The sequence below is a fragment of the Saccopteryx bilineata genome, chromosome 3 (genome assembly GCF_036850765.1).
Source record: "Saccopteryx bilineata isolate mSacBil1 chromosome 3, mSacBil1_pri_phased_curated, whole genome shotgun sequence".
Lineage (NCBI taxonomy): Eukaryota > Metazoa > Chordata > Mammalia > Chiroptera > Emballonuridae > Saccopteryx > Saccopteryx bilineata.
The window spans coordinates 173077994-173100323 of record NC_089492.1 but is presented as its reverse complement, the minus strand read 5'-3'; the positions used below and the strand labels follow the sequence as shown (position 1 = coordinate 173100323).

The following is a 22330-nucleotide window of genomic DNA, read 5'->3' as shown; positions in this document are numbered from 1 at the left end:
AATACAACACAATTTTATGTTTAAGACTCTCAACAAAATGGGTATAGAAGGAAAATATCTCAACATGATAAAGGCCATATATGATAAACCATCAGCCAACATCCTATTAAACGGCATAAAACTGAGGACTTTCTACCTTAAATCAGGAACAAGACAGGGTTGTCCACTCTCTCCACTCTTATTCAACGTGGTGCTAGAAGTTCTGGCCAGAGCAATCAGACAAGACAAAGAAATAAAAGGCATCCATATCGGAAAAGAAGAAGTAAAGCTATCACTTTTTGCTGATGATATGATCCTATACATCGAAAACCCGAAGGACTCCACAAAAAGATTATTAGAAACAATAAACCAATACAGTAAGGTCGCAGGATACAAAATTAACATACAAAAGTCCATAGCCTTTCTATATGCCAACAATGAAATATTAGAAAACGAACTCAAAAATATAATCCCCTTCACGATTGCAACAAAAAAAATAAAATACCTAGGAATAAACATAACAAAGAACGTAAAGGACCTATATAATGAAAATTACAAAGCATTGTTAAGGGAAATCGAAAAAGATACAATGAGATGGAAAAATATTCCTTGTTCTTGGATAGGAAGAATAAATATAATCAAAATGACCATATTACCCAAAGCAATATACAAATTTAATGCAATTCCCATCAAAATCCCTATGAGATTTTTTAAAGAAATGGAACAAAAAATCATCAGATTTATATGGAACTATAAAAAACCCCGAATAGCCAAAACAATCCTAAGGAAAAAGAATGAAGCTGGGGGCATTACAATACCTGACTTTAAACTATATTATAGGGCCACGATAATCAAAACAGCATGGTATTGGCAGAAAAATAGACACTCAGACCAATGGAACAGAATAGAAAGCCCAGAAATAAAACCACATATATATGGTCAAATAATCTTTGATAAAGGGGCCAACAACACACAATGGAGAAAAGAAAGCCTCTTCAACAAATGGTGTTGGGAAAACTGGAAAGCCACATGCAAAAGAATGAAACTCAACCTCAGCCTGTCCCCGTGTACTAAAATTAATTCAAAATGGATCAAAGACCTAAATATAAGACCTGAAACAATAAAGTACATAGAAGAAGACATAGGTACTAAAATCATGGACCTGGGTTTTAAAGAACATTTTATGAACTTGACTCCAATGGCAAGAGAAGTGAAGGCAAAGATAAATGAATGGGACTACATCAGAATTAAAAGTTTTTGCTCAGCAAGAGAAACTGATATCAAAATAAACAGACAGCCAACTATATGGGAACTGATATTTTCAAACGACAGCTCAGATAAGGGCCTAATATCCAAAATGTACAAAGAACTCATAAAACTCAACAACAAACAAACAACAATCCAATAAAAAAATGGGAAGAGGACATGAACAGACACTTCTCCCAGGAAGAGATACAAATGGCCAACAGATATATGAAAAGATGCTCAGCTTCATTAGTTATTAGAGAAATGCAAATCAAAACTACAATGAGATACCACCTCACTCCTGTTAGATTAGCTATTATCAACAAGACGGGTAATAGCAAATGTTAGAGAGGCTGTGGAGAAAAAGGAACCCTCATTCACTGTTGGTGGGACTGTAAAGTAGTACAACCATTATGGAGGAAAGTATGGTGGTTCCTCAAAAAACTGCAAATAGAACTACCTTATGACCCAGCAATCCCTCTACTGGGTATATACCCCAAAACCTCAGAAACATTGATACGTGAAGACACATGTAGCCCCATGTTCATTGCAGCACTGTTCACAGTGGCCAAGACATGGAAACAACCAAAAAGCCCTTCAATAGAAGACTGGATAAAGAAGATGTGGCACATATACACTATGGAATACTACTCAGCCATAAGAAATGATGACATAGGATCATTTACAGCAAAATGGTGGGATCTTGATAACATTATAAGGAGTGAAATAAGTAAATCAGAAAAAAACAAGAACTACATGATTCCATACATTGGTGGAACATAAAAATCAGACTAAGAGACATGGACAAGAGTGTGGTGGTTACCAAGGGTGGGGGGGGGGGAGGGAGGACATGGAAGGGAGGGAGGGAGAGAGTTAGGGGGAGGGGGAGGGGCACAGAGAACTAGATAGAGGGTGACGGAGGACAATCTGACTTTGGGCAAGGGGTTTGCAAAATAATTTGATGACAAAATAACCTAGACATGTTTTCTTTGAATATATGTACCCTGATTTATTAATGTCATCCCATTACCATTAATAAAAATTTATAAAAAAAAAAAAAAAAAAGAATATGTAAACCTATTGTACCTTTTAAGGGTATACAAGTTTGTCATTGCAATATAATCTTACTTTGGACAAGCTTCAATTGAAATCAATATATATTCATCTGAAGGCAGAAATTACGCTATTATTAATAATTCACAAGGGTTTTCAATTAAGCATTAACAAAAACATTGCCCTTGGCTATGATCTGACTGCTTGAGCTCATAATAATGTTGACTTATTTTTCTCAATGAAGATAAAATTAAACCCCAGATAACTAGAATGCAACAATTTCAACTCTTTAATCAATATATGCTCTCTTTGACCATCTCTTTTAGGAGAAAGATATATGATAGTAAAATATATCAAGGATTTCAATTATTTTAAGTGCCCTTTCCCAGGTGTATCCTGATATCTTTGTACAACTGGCCCAGTGTTCTGTGACATCATCATCATGGTCCACTACATTAACAAGATCCAAAATATGATCTTGACCTACTTGAAAATTCTTTATTATCAAAGAGAGATGAAGTTAGGTTCATTACATGGAAATATGGGCTAATCACTGCATTTCTTAAAGATCTTGGTAATAACTACAGAAAGCCTTCCTTTTATTGGGGGGAGATTAATTAAATGATCTGTACTGCCTGTTTTAACTCTGACCCAACAACCCCTCTCTCTACTCTGCAGCAGGAGGCTTGAACCATAGTTTCTCTGGTTAATCTATAGTGAATCAGAAACTCAGTTGATTAAAACATCTTATTTAACCTAGAAGTCTAACTAACAATACATTTAGAGCATTACTTTTTGTCAGAGGACTCTAACATTTAGTGATTGTAGACATGAGATAAGATTTTTATTTCCTGGAGCAACTGTTGATGCTTCTACATTGCAAGTAAATAGGATGATTCCTCAGGTTCCCTGAGGTGTTGAAGGTTCTTGTCTTACTAGGCATGCTGCCTTCATTTTTTCTGTGTATATACGTAAAAAATAATACACATGGTACTACTCTGAGAGATTTTAACTGCATGTTTTCATTTATTTATTTATTTATCTGCCAGTGAATTGTGTTTGCATCTAGCATACTTCAAACTAGCCCAGTGTCACTCTCGATACTTCACAGTCACCACTCATTTTTTTTTTTTTAAATAAAAAGCACTTTCCCACCTCAGACACTAATTATTAAAATACATTATTTTCCAGAAAAACATGACTCAGTGATGGTATTTGAGCATCAAATCAATGAGCAAATATTGATGCAACACACATGCCACATGAAGATGACACCATCTGGGGTTCTGTACATGATTTATACAGGAAGACGGCATCTCTGCTTCAGATGCCTCCAAATCTAATTAATAGAAGACTGGGAAGAAAGAACAGAAAAAATATAACCATGGCCCTTATACCAGTTTTCCACATGGCTATTGTAGTGGTATCAGTATTCATTCATTTTTTGAGTATTTGCTGAGTGCTTTGCTACTTGTCAAGAGGTGTGCTGAGGGATGGGGATAAGAGGGAAATGCGACACAATCCTGGTCTTCTAGGAGCTTACAGATGGGGTTTACTGTCTTTGACCATATATTTAATAAGATAAAAAGATCATCTCTAGTGATTTAGAAATGAGTGAAGTAATTATAAAGACTACTTATGAGTAAATTTTTGTAAGAAGGTTTAATATCTCACTATTGCAGGAGATACTATGCCTGCAAATATGCCTTATCACTAGAAACTGGTGGGCTTGCTATTGGTCTCTAGATTGTGGGAATATTTGCATGTGTGTGTGGTTATAAATAAGGAAGGCAGGGTTGGGAAGAAAGAATCATGTTGGGCTTGGGAGTTCCATATATTTCCAATTCCATTTTCAGCCTGAATCTCTTCTTCTTGTTGATGATATAATGTATTTAGAGCATAACTATTGATGTTGGAGTCCATAGTTCTGGTTTTAAGTTTGACTTTGCAATTTATCAGCTGCATTAAATTAGACAAGTAACATAAATTCCTTGTTTCTCTACCTACATATCTATGGAGAAAAAACAGCAAGAAGCCCTGAACTGTCCATTTCATGTGCTATTTGAGGATTCAAAAGAGACAACACATGTAGGAACAAAAAGAATTTTAAAATTCTACATATATTTGTTGTTATAAGTATTGTTTGGTGGCAGAGGATTGATCCTCATGAACCACCCCTTCCCAGGATGGTTCTCAGGTTTTGCACATACCTGTGGCTGTGTGCAGGGGATATGTTCTAGTCTGTGGATGTGCTGGTAATGTGATGAAAGTGTAAGGCTCTGTCTCATACCTCTGAGGTTGATCATTCATGAAGGGAAATTAATGGATCAACTGATAATTCCAGGCTTCTAAATTTCACTTGCTCTCAGGCTTGGACTTTCACAGTTTGAAAGAATTACATAGAAGCAGGCTATATGCATGTTTTCTGTTTTGTTTCACTGAGTAAATTTCCAAGCTCTCAGGAAAAATGTTGTTGGCTCTCTAGTGTTCATCTATTTATTTATTCAAACATCACTTGAATGTAAGCTCAATAAAGGCTGGCATTTTCATATATTCTGTTCACTACAGAATATAACCCCAGTGCCAAGATCAAGGCCTAGTGATAAAAGGTGTTCAGTGGGGCTTCCTTAAATTAAGACTCTATTGAGGTCTGGTAGTGTTTTATTTAGGTACTCCGTGAGACATTTCGAAATATTGGGAAAACAAATCCAGAGTCAGTGACCTTAGGGAGCTTATTATCTAGCAGGGAGAAAGAAAAGTAAACAGAAAATGATCATTTGTAACTAGTGCCCTAGTAGGGAGCTGGGTAAGGAAAGCATTCAGGAAGACTTCCTGGAGGAGGTAGTGGTGATAAGTACATTTCATATATATATAGTAGTATGTTCAACAGTGGGGACCAGGGGAAGTGCCCCGCAACCTATACATTCAATAAAAGGGTTCATTGCAGAGAACTTTAAACAGTAAAACTGCCTGAAAGTTGGTTTTTGTTTTGTTACTAGGTAGGGAGTGATTCTATAGTCTGATTGTGATACACTGCTCCTTTCCCCAGGGCAGCTTTGGGCCTGCTCCCATCCATCCCCACACATCCCTGATTGTGCCTCAGCTTTCTCTGTGTGGAGTGGCTTTCTTTGAGATACTTGAGCTTCAGAGACAATTGTCTCCCTGAGAGTAGAGCCTTCTGGTTTGGTAATGATAATTTTACACATGTGTTCTATAAAAAGAAACAAACAAACAAAATTGAAAAAGCCTCAGCTCTGAATACACATGTAATTCAAGACAACCTGGTAGAAAAAAAAAATGTTTTCTATAACTCTCAGAAGTCTAGGAAGACTTTTCTTTTCAGATTTGTTCAAAACAACACGATCTTTTAAAAAATCTGCTTGATCTTAAAAATGGATACTTTCCTGGGTCAACCTCATGTACCATCACACTTCTATATCTAAGAATGGCCTTTCATTTGTTAAAAATAAGTTTTTATCAAAAATTGATCTTTTAATTCTACCATTTTCATTTTGAATGTTCTATTTTAATCTACCAGTTGGTTATGGTTATAGGCTGGGTTTTATTATTATTTTTTAGACTAGAGAAAATTAACTCCTCCTTGTAGCAGCTTAAAATTCAGAGCTCAGTGATCACCATTCTCTGTTGAAATTTATCAATATTTTGCTACATTTTGGATGCCATTCATTTAATAGCCTGAGAAGGATCTGTTACCTCACTCTGCTTTTTTGGTATATGGAATGAATTAGGAAATTAGTCTCAATATCAAACACAAGCAAACAAAAATTCTGTTCCAGAAAGCTCTGAATTTCCTAGGATAGATTTCTGTTCCTTGAGGCAATCGCTTTCCAAATGGTACCTAATGCTGTGTACATAGTCATACTCACCAAAGTAGCTTATTTACTCAGCAGGATCTACACCATTGATTTCTGTAGAGTAAATCATAGCAGCCTATTAACATTCCATTATACTGAGCATAGAACTAATAGGACAATGTCTGTGAGGTCAGAGATCAGAAGTAGACTTCAGAAAGTACTATTCAAAAGAAGATGAAATGGAAAACATTTACAGAGCCCAGTGGGTGGAGCTAAGACTTTAAGAAAAGATAACAAAGAAACTAGTGCCACTTTCTAGTTAGTGAGATATTAATGGCAAATTTAATTTATTGCTAACCTAATTTACTCTTCACCAAAAATCTAGCTGACTGGAACATGCATATACCTTTTGAGCTTCCTCTAATTTTCTGTTATTAGGGTTTCAAGTATTTAACTTAATTAATTGAATTAGAAAATGCAGGATAATTGTTTGACTGTTGTAATCTCATTTAATGCTTTATATTGGGGTGAGACCTACTGAGGGCAGAAATGGCAGTTGAGATGCAACACTTGGAGACCAGAAATAGCAGTATCTTATGGAGATTCCTACAGAATTGTTTGGGGTTGCTCTGAGACAGTGAAACATTTTTCTACTATTCTAGCTACCGTGGACGGCCCAGGTTAGACTTCCTAACTGGTGAACAGTAGAGGGGACAGTTGAATAGCTTGGGGACTTTTCTGGTGGGCCATATAAGAGAATGCAGTTTAAAATATGTGGACTTAAATATATTTCAATTAACTTGAACAAATCTTTGTTAAGGTTTATTATGTATCAAATATTGTGTGAGGCATTGAGAGGTTTAAGATAAGTGAAACAGAATCTGTGCCTTCAAGCTATAACTATGGAGGTCCTGCATCCTGAAGGCTCTAGAACCTATTATAAACCTCAAAAGACCCCTGTGGATGTGTGAAATTAGTTTCAGTCAAATCTTACTTTACTACTTATTTAGTCATCCATTAGCCATTGTGTTGATGGAATTGGGGAAGAAATCTATTTCTTAAGAATATAAGGAAGGAGAGATCAGATACATAGGATTACTGGAGAAAATGGCGTCCAGTAAACCGCGGGAAGAAATACGGTAATTTCTAGAAGGAAATGATGGGTCAGGCATATCACTTGCCACTGAGAACCCAAGTACGATAAGCTCACAAAACAATAATGTGGAGGGAATTGGCATCCTTTGGGGGAGCTGCTGAGTGGGGGGTTGGGGGAAAGACAGCTTGCAGAGGGTTGATGAGGGAAAGTAAGCAGTAGAAGCAACTTATAAGGAGATTGTTTTGAAAGAGAAGGGGTATGGTTGTGAGAGGTAAAAGATGGGACATGAGAATCAGACACCATCAATACCGTCTATATGTAATTGTGATTTTGGACCAGTTATTTAATCAATGGCTGATATGACAAGTTACAATTTGAGAGAATCAAATGAGTCAACACCAACATACTAAGTAGATTTCCATCCGGTCAATACCTTAAGAGAAAGACAGTGAAAATCCAGTGGGAATTTAGAAGAGAGAGCATGGACTTGTCGTACAGTGGGGGAGGAGCAAAAATAGGTTTACAGTTGTTCCTATGGAAAACAAACAGTAATTAATAAATAAAAGTACAGACATAAACTCTATTTCCATACTCACAAGTGTAAGCTGACTTTTGCCCACCCTTGTATTTCTCTGTATTTTATGCTGTCGTGAAAAGACAAAATTTACCATCTTAATTATTTCTAAGTGTACAGTTCAGTAGTAGTAAGTATATTCACATTATTGTGCAAAAAATCTCCATAACATTTTCATCTTGCAAAACTGAAACTCTGTATCCAGTAAATAATACTCTTCATTCCCCTCTATCTCCAGCTCTGGCAACCACCATTTTCCTGTGAGTTTCTGAGTATGACTGTTCCAGATGCCTTACATAAGTGGAATCATGTAATATTTGTCTTTTTGTGATTGGCTTACTTTACTTACATATTTCAAAATCCTTTTGAGGGCTGAATAATATTCCATTTTACAGATATGCCTGTTTTTATTTAATAATTTCATCTGTTGATGGATATTTGTGTTGCTTTTACCTCTTGGGTATTGTGAATACTACTGCAGTGAACATGGATATATAGATATCTGTGTTTTTTTGTTTTTAAACAAGTGATGTTCACTCTTCTGCTGTGTGTGTGTAAGTTATGGCTTTCCAAGGCCATGTACAAGAATGGACCATGCAGGGGACATGGAGTGGCAGTCATGAGAGACTCAGAAGACCACGATGGAAGGAAGCAGAGCTCAGAGACAGAACAGCATTTTCCCTTTAGAACTTATGAAGTCCAATTCCTGAGTGCTGTGCTTGTTGTATTATTTTCCAGCAGAGAAGGGAAAGGACCCATTTTCTTCCTTTTTTTTTTTTTTTTTTTTTTTTTTTTGTATTTTTCTGAAGTGAGAAGCAGGGAGGCAGAGAAACAGACTCCTGCATGCGCCCAACCAGGATCCACCCAACAAGCCCACTAGTGGATGATGCTCTGCCCATCTGGGCCATTGCTTTGTTGCAACTGAGCCATTTTAGCACCTGAGGTGGAGGCCATGGAGTCATCCTCAGTGCCTGGGCCAACTTTTGCTCCCATGGAGCCTTGGCTGCAGGAGAGGAAGAGAGAGACAGAGATAAAGGAGAGGGGGAAGGGTGGAGAAGCAGATGGGCACTTCTCCTGTGTGTCCTGGCCAAGAATCAAACCTGGTACTTCCACATGCTGGGCCGATGCTCTACCTCTGAGCCAACTGGCCAGGGCAGAAGGGCCCATTTTCAATTCCTCTTTTAAATTTTAATTGCTAGAGAACCTCAATTGAGTCTCCCATTGTGGTGGGGTGTAAAAAAAAATTATTGCATAATTTATTTTTTCTTGTGTTATGAAGAACAATGATAATAAAGTAGGTTCTAGATGGTGAACCTTTAGATAGGTGAACCTTAGACTGGTGAAGAGGATATTATGCATTTCCTGCTGTGAATTAATTCCAAAGTTTGTGTTTCTCTACCAGCTGGGAGTGGAGAGCACAACCCCCACTGGGGCTGGTCACTTCCTGGTGTTCTTTGGTCTCTTTGCTATTGTATCCCTTCAGTCTCCCAAGAAGGGGGTTCTTTACCCTATTAGCAAAAGTTGTTTTTCCAGAAAATGCTTCAAACCAGAGCATAACTCATCTACCAAGTAGCATAGTAATCCCAGAGACTAGTCATATCAAAATTTATGCTTCAACTATGTCAAGCTTTTATGAGCAAATTATCTTAGGTTTCTCTTATGTGACTTGATGTTGAAAAAGTTAATGCAAAGCTGTGAAGGAAGCAGGTTAGGGCTATTGTTTTGGGGTGAAAAGGGAAAAAGTAGAAAAAGTGTAAACCATCTTTTTTTCTTTTTAAATTGCCTATTTAATGGCCATGTGGATATGCTATTCCCTAAGTACAGGCTAGCTTTATGACTTGCTGTCTCCCCATCTCCTTTCCCCATTTAAATTTGTTGAGAACACCCCTCTGCCATGCCCTCCTGCCTTTACCTAGTTTCTGAGGTGCACCCATGGGTCCCCTCCTCTATTGTCTTCTGCCCTAAGCCATGTCCTTTGATCTTTTTTATTTTACTTGACCCTTGCTACCTTTAGGTGTGACGTTAGATGTGTAAAGAAGTGACAACCTGCTGAATTTTGTTAAGGATGTGGGAAGTTTTGCTCCAACTGCATTAGAGTTCAGCCCTACCAAAGCTTTTGTCCCATTCTCTTGGAATCTGGGTTCTCTGTACTGAAGGGAAATTGTTTCATGTGACAACTGGGTGCTCCTTTTTGGAGAGCTTGCTTTATTTACCATGGAACACAAGAGCATAAACTTAAGGACAGAGGCTTCTTATTTGAAATCTGGTAGGAATCTGCTGATCCATTGCCAGGCTTTTGTAATTTTAATATCAAAAAGTTAAATGTTGTTTGGACATGTCATAGGATCTAGGCCTGCTCTGGGTCAATGTATGCTCAACCTAATCTTCCCGTTCCGATGGGAAGTCATTCCCCTCAAAAAGTTACTATTTGAATGTTTTGGTAGGCTTTGAATTGTTGGTCTGCAAACTAAATAGAAGTGACTTTTTCAGAGTTATAACTGTGAGAAACAACAGATCCTAGGGAAGAAAGCCTAGAAATATAATCAGTAGACCTGGACTTTTTCCTGCTTGAATATCTCGGTGCACTCAATAAATAGAGCTGCACTTTCCCTCAGCGTAAACATTTTTGGTGGATGGAGTTTTAAAAGGATTTGTGCCTGCCCTTACTTAGGTAGAGAATTTTAATTCTTAGTTTTAGAATTTTATGAAAGAATGGGAGCAAAGAAAGTGAGAAAACAAAGCAAGAGGAAGAGGGAACTATCAGTGTTCACAGGGAAATTGTAAGCTGGTACCCAGGTCATGGGGAGAGAGGGGGCAGGGTTCCAAGCAAGGCAAGAAAGGAAGATTTTGCTCTCTCCTTCTCTGGTGAATATGGCTCCACCTGACTGACAGTGCAAATTATGAGAAAATAAATTTCAAGATACTTCTGCTATCAGAAGCCAAATCTCAACATTTTTCACTTCAAAATGGACTAAAATTCTGTTTGTTCTGTAGGCTTTCCCTGGGCTTATTCTACCTTCTCAATCCTTCTCCTGCCATTGATGTCCCAGTCCACACTGAGTTGCAAGCTTTTCCTTCAAAGCTCTCCACTTCTGCTGTGATTTACCTGTTCAACTGATGATGCTCTCTGGGTGTTGGTCATTGGGTTCCAATATTAAGGAAATTTAAGTAGTTAATAACTAGATATTTTGTCAAGGAGATTTGATACCCAAGACACTAAACATTGGTGGGGATTTGGGGATTCTGACAAGCAGTCTCATAGTAGAGCCTCTTGGTGCTCTTGAAATCTTGTGAGTGTGGCTTAGCCAAATTTGAGGCTCTGGCCATACATGAATACATTCAATGGTGTAAGAATGTTTTTACAAGTGCACAGTCTTCTATTACTCTATTTTAGCAGTTTTCATTATCTATTAGAGCTAGAAAAGTTCAACATCAGTCTCATTCTAAAGATTTTTTTTTTTATAAATTGATATATGTATGATTTGTTGCCATTTCCTGGGGTGAGAGAAGTTTTAAAAAAATAGAAAGAAATAGCCTGACCTGTGGTGGTGCAGTGGATAAAGCGTCGACCTGGAAATACTGAGGTCACCAGTTCGAAGCCCTGAGCTTGCCTGGTCAAGGCACATATGGGAGTTGATGCTTCCTGCTCCTCTCCCCTTCTCTCTCTCTCTCTCTCCTCTCTAAAATGAATAAATAAAAAATATTTTTCTAAAAAATAGGAAGAAATAAAGAAAAAGGGAAAAAAACCTCTGAAGATGTGCTTCTCACCAACAAAAAAGCCTGGCTTACTGACTTGTTAGACTGAATGGAGGAATGAGATTGGCCATGTGTTTGTGTTCTCAGGTTCATTGTTTATTTAGCTGGCCTTGGTTTGGGGCTACATACCTAAAGCCATTTTATCTAAAGTGCCTGATATATATATATATATATATATATATATATATATATATATATATATATATATATATATATATATATTTTTTTTTTTTTTTAATTTAATTTTATTTTTACAGAGAGTCAGATTGAGGGACAGATAGGTTTAGACAGACAGAAAAGGAGAGAGATGAGAAGCATCAGTTCTTCATTGTGGCACCTTAGTTGTTCAATGATTCCTTTCTCATATGTGCCTTGATGGGGTGAGGGGGCTACAGCAGAGAGAGTGATTCCTTGCTCAAGCCAGCGACCTTGGGCTTCAAGCCAGAGTGACCTTTGGGCTCAAGCCAAAGACCATGGGATCATGTCTATGATCCCATGCTCAAGCCAGTGACCCTACGCTCAAGCTGATAAGCCTGTGCTCAAGCCAGCAACCTCAGGGTTTGGAACCTGGGTCCTCCGTGGCCCAGTCCAATGCTCTATCCACTATGTCACCGCCTGGTCAGGTTAAAGTGCTTGATTTCTGAGTAGCATGTGTGGCCATTTACTGAGACAGCTGGGAATAAATCTAGTTTATATAAGAAGAAAGGATAAATAAAAAGGTCATTGAAATTATTAGAAAATGACATTTTCTTTATTTTTTTTTTCAGAGAAAAATCAAGACAATACTTAGTTTGTTTTCTTCATCAAGTACTTTATGGCTCCTCCCAGTTGGTCAAATTCTTTTTAGGTGGCATTTAGGTCTTGAGTTTGTGTGAGTCAACAAATAGACAGCAGCAAATGTTCAGCCATCTTAACTGGTGTCAAGCCTAGCAAATTGGCAAATCATCTGAATGTACCAAATGCATAAACAAGTTTGCGTGAGCCAAGTATTTCAATGAGGACAGCAGCTGCCAGTTAGATTCTTAAGAATAGAAATGCCTCTCCTGATCTTCTAATCTGTTCTTGACCTAGGTTGGGAAATGTCTGAGGTTTATAGATTTAGGGCTCTGGGATAACAAGTTGCCTCTTTGAACTTTCAGCTCCAGGAGTCGTTTGTTATCTAACCAAAGATGTAGAGACACTATGTGTCCCTGTATAATTATTGAGTCATTTGCAACATCAGTGGTGGGCTTAAAAATTATTATTTTTTGGCGTCGGCCTAGCGTGCGGAGGACCCGGGTTCGATTCCCGGCCAGGGCACACAGGAGAAGCGCCCATTTGCTTCTCCACCCCTTCGCCGTGCCTTCCTCTCTGTCTCTCTCTTCCCCTCCCGCAGCCGAGGCTCCATTGGAGCAAAGATGGCCCGGGCGCTGGGGATGGCTCTGTGGCCTCTGCCTCAGGTGCTAGAGTGGCTCTGGTCGCAACATGGCGACGCCCAGGATGGGCAGAGCATCGCCCCCTGGTGGGCAGAGCGTCGCCCCATGGTGGGCGTGCAGGGTGGATCCCGGTCGGGCGCATGCGGGAGTCTGTCTGACTGTCTCTCCCTGTTTCCAGCTTCAGAAAAATGGAAAAAAAAAAAATTAAAAAAAAAAATATTATTTTTTGGACATTGGTGCAAAATAATCACCAGTAAACTACAAAAATTTTAGAAGAGGTTCCTTTTTACTAGTAAACTCTTCATATTGGTAATTAGAGTGTAAAACTTTTTCTTGTTTTGCCGCCTGAGTTTAATGGAACTTAAGCAATATCTTTAAGGTAATGGAAAACTTCAGTCTCTCCTCTGCTCCTTTGTAACAACAATTATTTTTTGTATCTGTACAGTTTTTCTCTAATCCTTCTCCTCCAAACTTCCTCTTTAAAATGTTGATGTTAGAAAGATGGTTTTATGCTTTGGACGGTGGTTACTGTCTGGTTGAAATTGAGTATCTGTGGTTCATGGTCCATTATTCAGTAGTGAACTAGATATGGGAAATACTGTATTTTTCGCTCCATAAGATGCACTTGACCATAAAACACACCTAGGGTTTTAAGGAGAAAAATAATATTCTGAACCAAATGGTGTGTTAAAATATTTAATAAAATACTCTATTTTTCGCTCCATAAGATGCACAGGCATTTTCCCCTCCACTTTTTGGGGAAAAAAGTGCATCTTATGGAGCGAAAAATATGGTATTTGCTGGTTAATCAATAAAAGCAACTTTAGACATTATTTACAATAGCCAAGATATGGAAACAACCCAAGTGTCCACTGATAGATGAATGGATAAAGAAGACGTGGTATGTATGTACCGCATTTCCCCATGTATAAGATGCAACCCCCCCCCCCAATTTGGCATCTAAAAACTGGGTGCATCTTAAACAGTGGTTGTGGCATTTCAAATGCCATAGATAGAATTGAAGATGAGGCAATATATGAAGACAGTGATTCGTCATCAGACACAGATGAGGACAAGCTAATGGATGGGACTTTTGACAGTGATGAGGAATTGTATGAATTTTATGATAAATAAAACTTGAATTCAATAACTTCATGTACAATAATACATTTTTTTTTCAAATTTCAGACCCCAAAATTAAGGTGCATCTTATACATGGGGAATATGGTGTGTACACATAAACACTTACACACACAACAGAACAGTACTCAGCCATAAATAAGATGAAACCTTGCCACTTACAAGAACAAGGATAGACCTTGATGCTATTACACTAAAAATAAGTGAGAGAAAGACAAATACGTTATGATTTAACTCATATTTGGGATGAAAAACAAGTGGATAAAAAAAAAACAAAACCAAACTCACAGATGCAATCAACAGCTTGGTGGATACTAGAGGGATGAGGGTGGGGAATGTGCAAAATGGTTAAATGGAGTGAAATGCAGATGATGGATAGAAACTAGACCTTTGGTGGTGAGAACACAATATTGTATACATGTTGAATTATACTGTTGTCCACCTGAAAAGTACATAATGTTATAAACCAGTGTTACCTCAATTAAAAAGAACTTTATATCTTGTTACAAATACTCAAGTGGAAAGTAGAAGAAAGTACTGGTCTAGCTGATCCTCTAACTGCTCTTGATCAAAAGAAATTGGTAAGCCACTTGGGTTACCACTTCTTTTCTTTGATTCCATAATGTCAGGAGAATATTCCCACAGATATTTTATTTATATAGAGAAACAAAATCTAAATCTCAAACTACCACTTATAAAACCCACAGATTCCTGGGCTGTCATTTTGGTTGTGGACTCTGAACCCCTTTCTGGTTGTGTTGTGTGTGGTGGATAAATGTGTCCAATGGGATGCATTTTAAAAGGCACGATGGACTGAAGGATATAATTTAGTGATGTTTTGCTGAGTGCACTCGTCACTATACATGTCTCTTTACATATTTTACTATTTTAACAATATTCAGTTATCTTGTAGCTTACTTAAGACAGACCTAACAATTTAGCTACTATTTCAAACATACATAATAACTCAATATATAGGTCTGATTATAATATTAGCCATTTTTGGTTAACTTTAGTACTATTTTTGACTGCATGTATGAATCAGTGTATATTTAACAAGTGAGTTAAAATGCCATTAAATGAGTTGTCCTTATTTTGGCCTATGCCCTGCCCAGACTTTAAGTTTTCATGTTGAAATCTAACATTTAACTACTACCTTTAAATCTGTGCCTTTTAATTTTTGGATACCAAATATGGCAGATTTATTCAGGTGGCCAAGTAGACTTTTTCTGACCTTGATTGTGGTTTACTGGGATTACATTAAGAAGAAAAAGAAAAAGAGTTAGTATTTGCCATTTTAGGATAGCACAAGCCCATAAGATTTTCCAAAGATCATTTTTAAGGTCTGACTTGCAGCTGCTTGACATCTACATTTTTAGCTAAAAGGCATTTTCCTTGCATTTGTATTTAAGTGACCCTGGAATGCAGCGCAGGGATAGTTTGCTGTGGGTTAATCTTTGGACACTTCATAGCTGACAGGCACTGGTATCTGTGGTTTATATTGCATTGTTCTTCAGGTCTGCAAATAACATTCTCCTAAATCTGACTATAGGGAATGTTCGCTGAAACTGGTTTTCTTTTCTATGTGCACAATTTTAAAGCTGGAGGTAAACCATAACACAAGTGTGGTTAAAAATAAAATCTGTCATTCAAACAGTAATTCATGACACTAGTAAGGTTGAAGTAATACCTGGAACCTGTGTTTTGTGCTGGAATGTTTATCAAGATCATTTTGTTTAGTAACATTGTATTTGTTTACTTTAACATGGATGCCAGGTATTTGTTCACTTTAGGCTTGTTGAGGAATGTGTATTTTTATATGCATATGCATTCAAGCTAAGACATGATTATTAGTGTTTTTCCACAGCACAGACAAAATGTCGAAGGAGATACTTTCATTTTAATACAGTTTTAGTGGAGTCTGAATAAAGACGGTCGTTCGAAGGTTGAACATACCACAATTCATTTATATGCAGTCAAAGAGCTTTTGGCTCTCAATGTTGGGTATATAATCTTATTAAAAAGCCCTTTAAAATCCACAGGAAGGAAAACAACCTTAAAAGTGTGGTATCATTGAGTTCATTCTTTAAAAAAAAACTATTTTCAATTACATTATTTTTCTATAAATGTACCACAATGGTTTTTATTTAAAAAATGCTTTCATTCTTGGTATACATTCACTGATATCCAAACTATGTCATTTTATTTTTCCCTTAAAACCTCTATTCTCAGTCGTTTCAGAGCCTATCCCTGAGGTGGCCATTTTGCTGAGAAGCAGTTAAAGCAGTCTCTCAGCTTGGTCTGATTCTTGCTGAAAGAGTGCATTTGCCCAACATAGGCTTTAGTTTCAAATTTTTGAATAAAATTAAGCAGAAAGTTAAATATAAAAAGTAAATCTTGCAGACAGAGCACTCATTAGCATCCGCTCATCAATTTTAAATCTAGGAGTGGGAGACCATTGTACTGTTATACTGATATTGCGCTGATAACTAATTTGATGAAACTGTGGCAGTTGTGAAAGGCAGCTGATAATAATGGTGCAAACTCAACAAAAATGTGTAATAAAATCTGCAGGAGCTTTTTTTTTTTTAAATCATTTGGCCTCGTTCTGTTTGGCTATTGGCTTCTGCTTGGCAAGAGGGAGGCATGGTACTTATCTCCCAGCTAGAGAGATTGTAGTTGCTTAAAAGTATTGAGTGTGTACACTGCTGTTACTGATGCTACCTGACAAGACAGGTAAATGGAAGCGATATAGTTGTGCATTGAGTAGGAAAACTCACCCAAACTTATACTACAATTCACATGAATCTTAAATCCTGAAAAGCCCTATTGAAAAATTGCTTTTTCTCTTCCTCTTTAAGATGTAGTAAATCAGTGGGCACATAATCTTAAAAAATGGGGTAGCCTCAATATTTTTCTTTAGGATTGGTGGTATAATTTGATTCTTAACCACTATGAAAAGATAATGAGATATTTTATATAAATAGGTAGCATCTTAAAACATATGATTGGTCATGTTTCTGCCTTGCCGAGTTGAAGAAAATTAGCCTAACAGAAGGCCAGTTCTGCTAAGTCATGCCCAAGCAGGTTAGCATGATATAGACATTTGGTTTTAATGGAGCTTACTGAGTCCTGAAATGTCCCGTTTTGAATGCTGTGCTCTATAAAAGTTGCTTTTAACATGGCTGATGACTCTTAATTAGAATAATAAACTTGCTGGTGTGATTGTTTGAGAAAGAACAACACTATGGTGCCTATATATTGTTATTTTTAATGTATTAAGATACCTTTTTTTACGAATGGCATTTCTGAGTACCTGTCTTCTCTGCTCTGTTTCAGGTGTAAATCATGGTGGCACTGTGAAAGGCGGTGATTTACTGCTTTGTGGGGCATGCGTGTGTATGATGAAGAGATGTAAGTGCAGGACTTCAAGATTTACTTCCTTCCTGTTCCAGCGGGGATAGCTGAGCAGAGTGAGTAATGGGATAATTTATAACACCGCAGGCCCTCGGTCAAGAACCCTCTAGTCAAAACAGGAAGGTAAAACTCAGATTTCCACTGGGAGAATACAACTTTTGATATTCTCTGGACACTTCTTTGTGACAGCAGTAGTCTTCAGAATTTTTGCTTTACTTTTTCAAGGAGTTTTCCATTAAAAAGGTTACTGTAGCAATACTGGTTGAACCATGTAGGTACTCTGCACATCTTTCTCCAGGCTTTTTGTTTCTTGACATTCTTGTACTGGGATGTAAAAGAAACTTAGTGGTATAATTACAGAACTCAGCTCTTTTTATAAGGTTATGGTATTACCAAGTATGAGAAGTGTAGTGACAAATTGAGCAACATTTTTTGGGAGGTGTGTGTGATTTATCAAAAAACTATTAGTCTATAATTCTTAGAATCTTTCATTTCCATTTATATGGATTTGGACTTCATTCCAGTTTTGAGGTGATGAAATAGGTATTAGGATAAAGAGTTTTGCCCCCAAACTGTGCGTGTGTGTGTGTGTGTGTGTGTGTGTGTGTTTGTGTGTGTGTGTGTGTGTAGGGCAGAAGGGTTTATCTGGCTATGGAGAGAGTTTTATCCAGGGATTTTTGTTTTTAATATTGCAAGCAAACAGGAGTAGTTGAATGGGGCATTTAGTAACGTTCAAATTACTTGTTTCATTGCAAGTGGCTCTAGATATAGGCTTCTGTGCTTTTATTTTCATGTATATAAAAAATCCCAGATATAGCATTTAGAACAAAAATTATTCTAAAATTAAAATCTAACATCATTTGCGAATTGCTTATTGTCCAGAGGTTTCAGGCACTACTTAATGTGATGGGATCTTCTGACTACTTAATTGTTGGTGACATTAGGTTTATGAAAAGTGAATACTGCAAGTGATGTTTTAAAAATACTGATTTTTACCTTTCACTGTGGAATGTCTTATTGGTTGGCAGTAGACTTCTTATATTAGAGGTCATTAAGATAAAATGGGAAGAGTTCCAAGCTCTTTCTTTTTACCCATCTGCCCTAGGTGACTAAAACATACCCATAAATAACTGGTACCCTTTTGAACTGACCTTTGAGTTCACGTAATGTAAATATTGAAGGCCTTGACATTTCTTGGTATGTACATAGTTTAGGAGACACAATCTCTCCAGATAACTCAGAGCAGGTGGACAAGGGGGTAGATAGCCATGGTCTCTCACTAGCTCCCATAATTCAGAGTGGCCCTTGCCATAACCCTATTTCAGGACTTTGGGTCAGGAGAATGCAAAGGCAAAATAATCTACTGGTTCATGTCCTTTAGTAGGCATTTCTACAGCTTGATATCTCTGGATTGGACCAATGTTAACCTGGCCTTATGAAATGTTTTCTAGGAGAAATAATATGAAAGTGAATTGTCTTTACCCCTTTAATATTGAGGACTTTAGTAAAACTACCAGGGTAATTGTAGAGGCAGCTAATAGTTTGGGTTCTGGAGTCAGAATTTCCAGGCTCAACTCCTGGCTCTACCACTTATTAGTAGTGTTACATTAGGCAAATTATTTACCCTCTCCCAGTCTTTGTTTTCTCAGCTATATAATGGGAATAATAACTTATTAGAACTAAATAAGAGCTATGCAATGCTGATGAGCACTTTAGTAAAGATTTCTTAAATGTTAGTCATTAATAAACTTTCAATTATTCTGTGCCTGTGGAGACTAACTTACAGAGCTGATAAGACCTACAGCTCAAGGAAATCTCCAGTATATTTGGAGGTCCACATTCCAGGAATATATATTCAGTTACATGAAAATCATATATTGGGAAGAAATGAGAATATAGGACTGACTTTGCAAAAATGGTTTAACAAGTTTTTTTTTCCTGCTGGTTTTAAAGTAATTTATTCTGGTTTTATGGACATGAGAATATTAGAATACTTGCTCCATTATATTGTCAAGCATTATTGGTAGCCTTAATTTATACATCCATTGTGCTGCATGTTTTAGTTGCACAACAATCCCCTATAGCGATTATTACAGCACTTGAGAGAATGAAATTGCTGCATTCTGTTTGGGGTATTTTTTTTCACTAAGAAGCCTGGGCACCATGAGATGGTACTTTCCCATCTGTCTGTCAGAGCATTTGTATGTATATTACCTGAGCAGTTAGGCACTACCAAGAAAGGGAGTTTAAAATGGAGAAGAAAGAGGAAACATTGAAAACAAAATAACATGATGGAAATTACAGAAACCTCTTTGCAAAGAATATCTAAACTGTTCTCAAAAGCAGATTTAATAGCCAGTTATAACACCATTCACTATTGTCTTTGGGAAATACACCCAATCCACAAAGTTGAAACCAAAGTGCAAATCTGGAAATTTTCCAGGGAAGTTGAGCAGTGCTGGCTTCTAGATCTAAAATTCAAGAGAGGAGGGGGAGGGAATCCAATATACAAAGTAACTTCTTCCATTGATTGTGAGCTGTCAATGTTTAGTTAGAATCTGAAACATTAACTGATTAAATTCTTCAATGCTGTGCAGTTGTAATTGTGGCCTCCACTGTTCCGACCTTCTAAATTTGTGTATTGGCTCATGGGACAATCATTAAATGAGGAATAGAGAACAGAGGGGAACGTTTTGGCATCAGCTTGATCTTTCCTAAAGAGAACCGCTAGAAAGACATTGAATTTGATTAAAGTATTATTTATTGATTGCCTATGCATTCTAGCACCCTTTACACTTCTCTGTCCTGTAAAAACACACCGTCTGCATAATTCTCCTTTTCCAAATACATTAGATATGAAAAGACTCTGCACTGGTAGAGAGGGACAATTTCCGGTGTACTTTACACCACTGGGCTCCTGGCCAGCTTTCTCCTTTGTATTTGTGAGGGCTCACCCCTTTTAATTCCATGAGGGGAATAAGATGGTTGTTCCTCCTCATATTTGGCTGTTTAAATTTTTTCCCTAGGTGGCCCCCACCCCTAAGAGTTCTTTTACACATCTGGGAAGTGTGGGGTCTGGCCTCCCATAATTCTTTGTTTCCCTGCATATTTGAAAACCTGTGGACCAATGACTGAGCTTTGGTGGTCACCAGGCTGCAAAGACCAACTTTATTTTATAGCTGCTGAAACTGAGGCCCGGAGAGGTGGAGAAATTTCAAGATCCTCAACAAATGTCAGGACGGTCCCTAAAATTGGAGCGGCTTTTCCACTAAAACATACAGATGAAGGGTAGGGGTTTTGTTAATAGGGCACTAGGTTCTATTGCGGTTAGGGTCTTGAAGAGGACCGACTGGAGAATGAACAAAGGGGCTTGAAGCTAGAGCAAGGAAACAGGGTTTGCGACTGTGTGAAAGGGGTACCGTTTGCTCAGGAAGCGTGCATGGTCTTTCTCTGGTGTAAAAGAAAAGGAAGTGATTAAAAGCATGATGAGGCTCAGCTGTTTTTGAGTAGTAGGTTACCTTCTATTGAAACTGTGGAACAATTACTGTTGATTCATCATCAGGTAGTTTAGGGTAATGAAGTCTGGAGAATTTCTGGTTCTGCCTTCTTGCCTCCTTGGACCCTGTTACCTTTTGTTTTACTAAAAGAAAAAGCAAGTGAGACACTTTCCAGATCTGATAGCTGCAGAGATCTCTAGCAAAGCCTCTGGCTCCCCTCCCAGGATGAGGTCACGGAGTCTGATATTAGCTGGGTTTATGTCAGTGTGTCAACCAAAATTCAAGGCATGTTGCCATGATTCCTTTTCAGCCATTTATCAGGAGTGGCTCTTGGGTCAGTTGCATACTTTGTATATTCATAATCTTTCAGAAGTATAAGCCCTCCACGGGCATGTGTGTGTCTTTTCTTTTTCAGTGAATAGTTTTAAATTCATGTGGAAACTGTGACTTTTAGTTGCAACTGGTATTATGGCTTTGTTCTTATCAGTGCTCACTCTTACATTCAGACTTGTCTGGGCAAGTCTGGAGGTCTGGTGTTCTGGTTTCCTGGAGTCACTTTGCATCATTGTTTGAGGAACCTCTGGGAAAGCCCTTGTTCTATAGGAAGACTTAGTTGAATTGGACAAGAGATAGCCAAAGGACAAGCAGCCATTGCTGGTACCTTATATGATCAAAACAGTAAGTCTAAGTTAAGTATGTGTATCAGAGCCCTGGCTTGGTAACTCAGTTGGTTACAGTGTCATCTTAGTATGCCAATGTTGCGGGTTCGATCCCCAGTCAGGGCACATACAAGAATCAACCAATGAATGCATAAGTAAGTGAAACAACAAATTGATGTTTCTCTCTTTCCCTCTCTCCCCTTCCCCCAGTCTCCTTCTTCCACCTTTCTTTCTCCCCCCTTCTTTCCCTTCTCCCTCTCTCTATACAATCAATAAGTACAATTTATGTATGTGTATTTGAGAACAATGCTTATGATAACAACTAATGGTTGTTGAATCCTTGCTGTGTGAAAAGAGGCATGTATTTTCTCAAGGAGCCTATGGTAGAGTTGGAAAATTAATGTTTCACTCATTCACTCAACAAGTTGAATGCCTCCTACATATAAGCTGAGTTATAAAAATTTATGTACCACCTATGCTTGTCCAAATGTGCTTGCAATCAACTAGAGAAATGTTTATGTAAACCAAACTTCAAAATGTATTCACTGAGGGGAGGACGATCCCAAGGAGAACATGCTGACAACCACTTGGATTACCTTCCAGTTGAAAACCTTCTGGAATCATGTTGGAAACCCAGGGAGATTTGCTGTTTTAAAAGTGAAAACAGAAACTCAGAAGTGATCC

General features: G+C 37.7%; 1 long non-coding RNA gene across 1 annotated transcript in view; it reads left to right on the top strand.

Annotated features, from left to right (window-relative positions):
• The window catches only part of LOC136330831 (uncharacterized), a 508264-nt gene that overhangs the window by 221802 nt on the left and 264132 nt on the right, over positions 1-22330 (top strand). Inside the window, exon 4 of the long non-coding RNA XR_010730391.1 lies at positions 17413-17546. This is a non-coding gene — a long non-coding RNA (uncharacterized lncRNA). The remainder of the gene's footprint in view (positions 1-17412; positions 17547-22330) is intronic.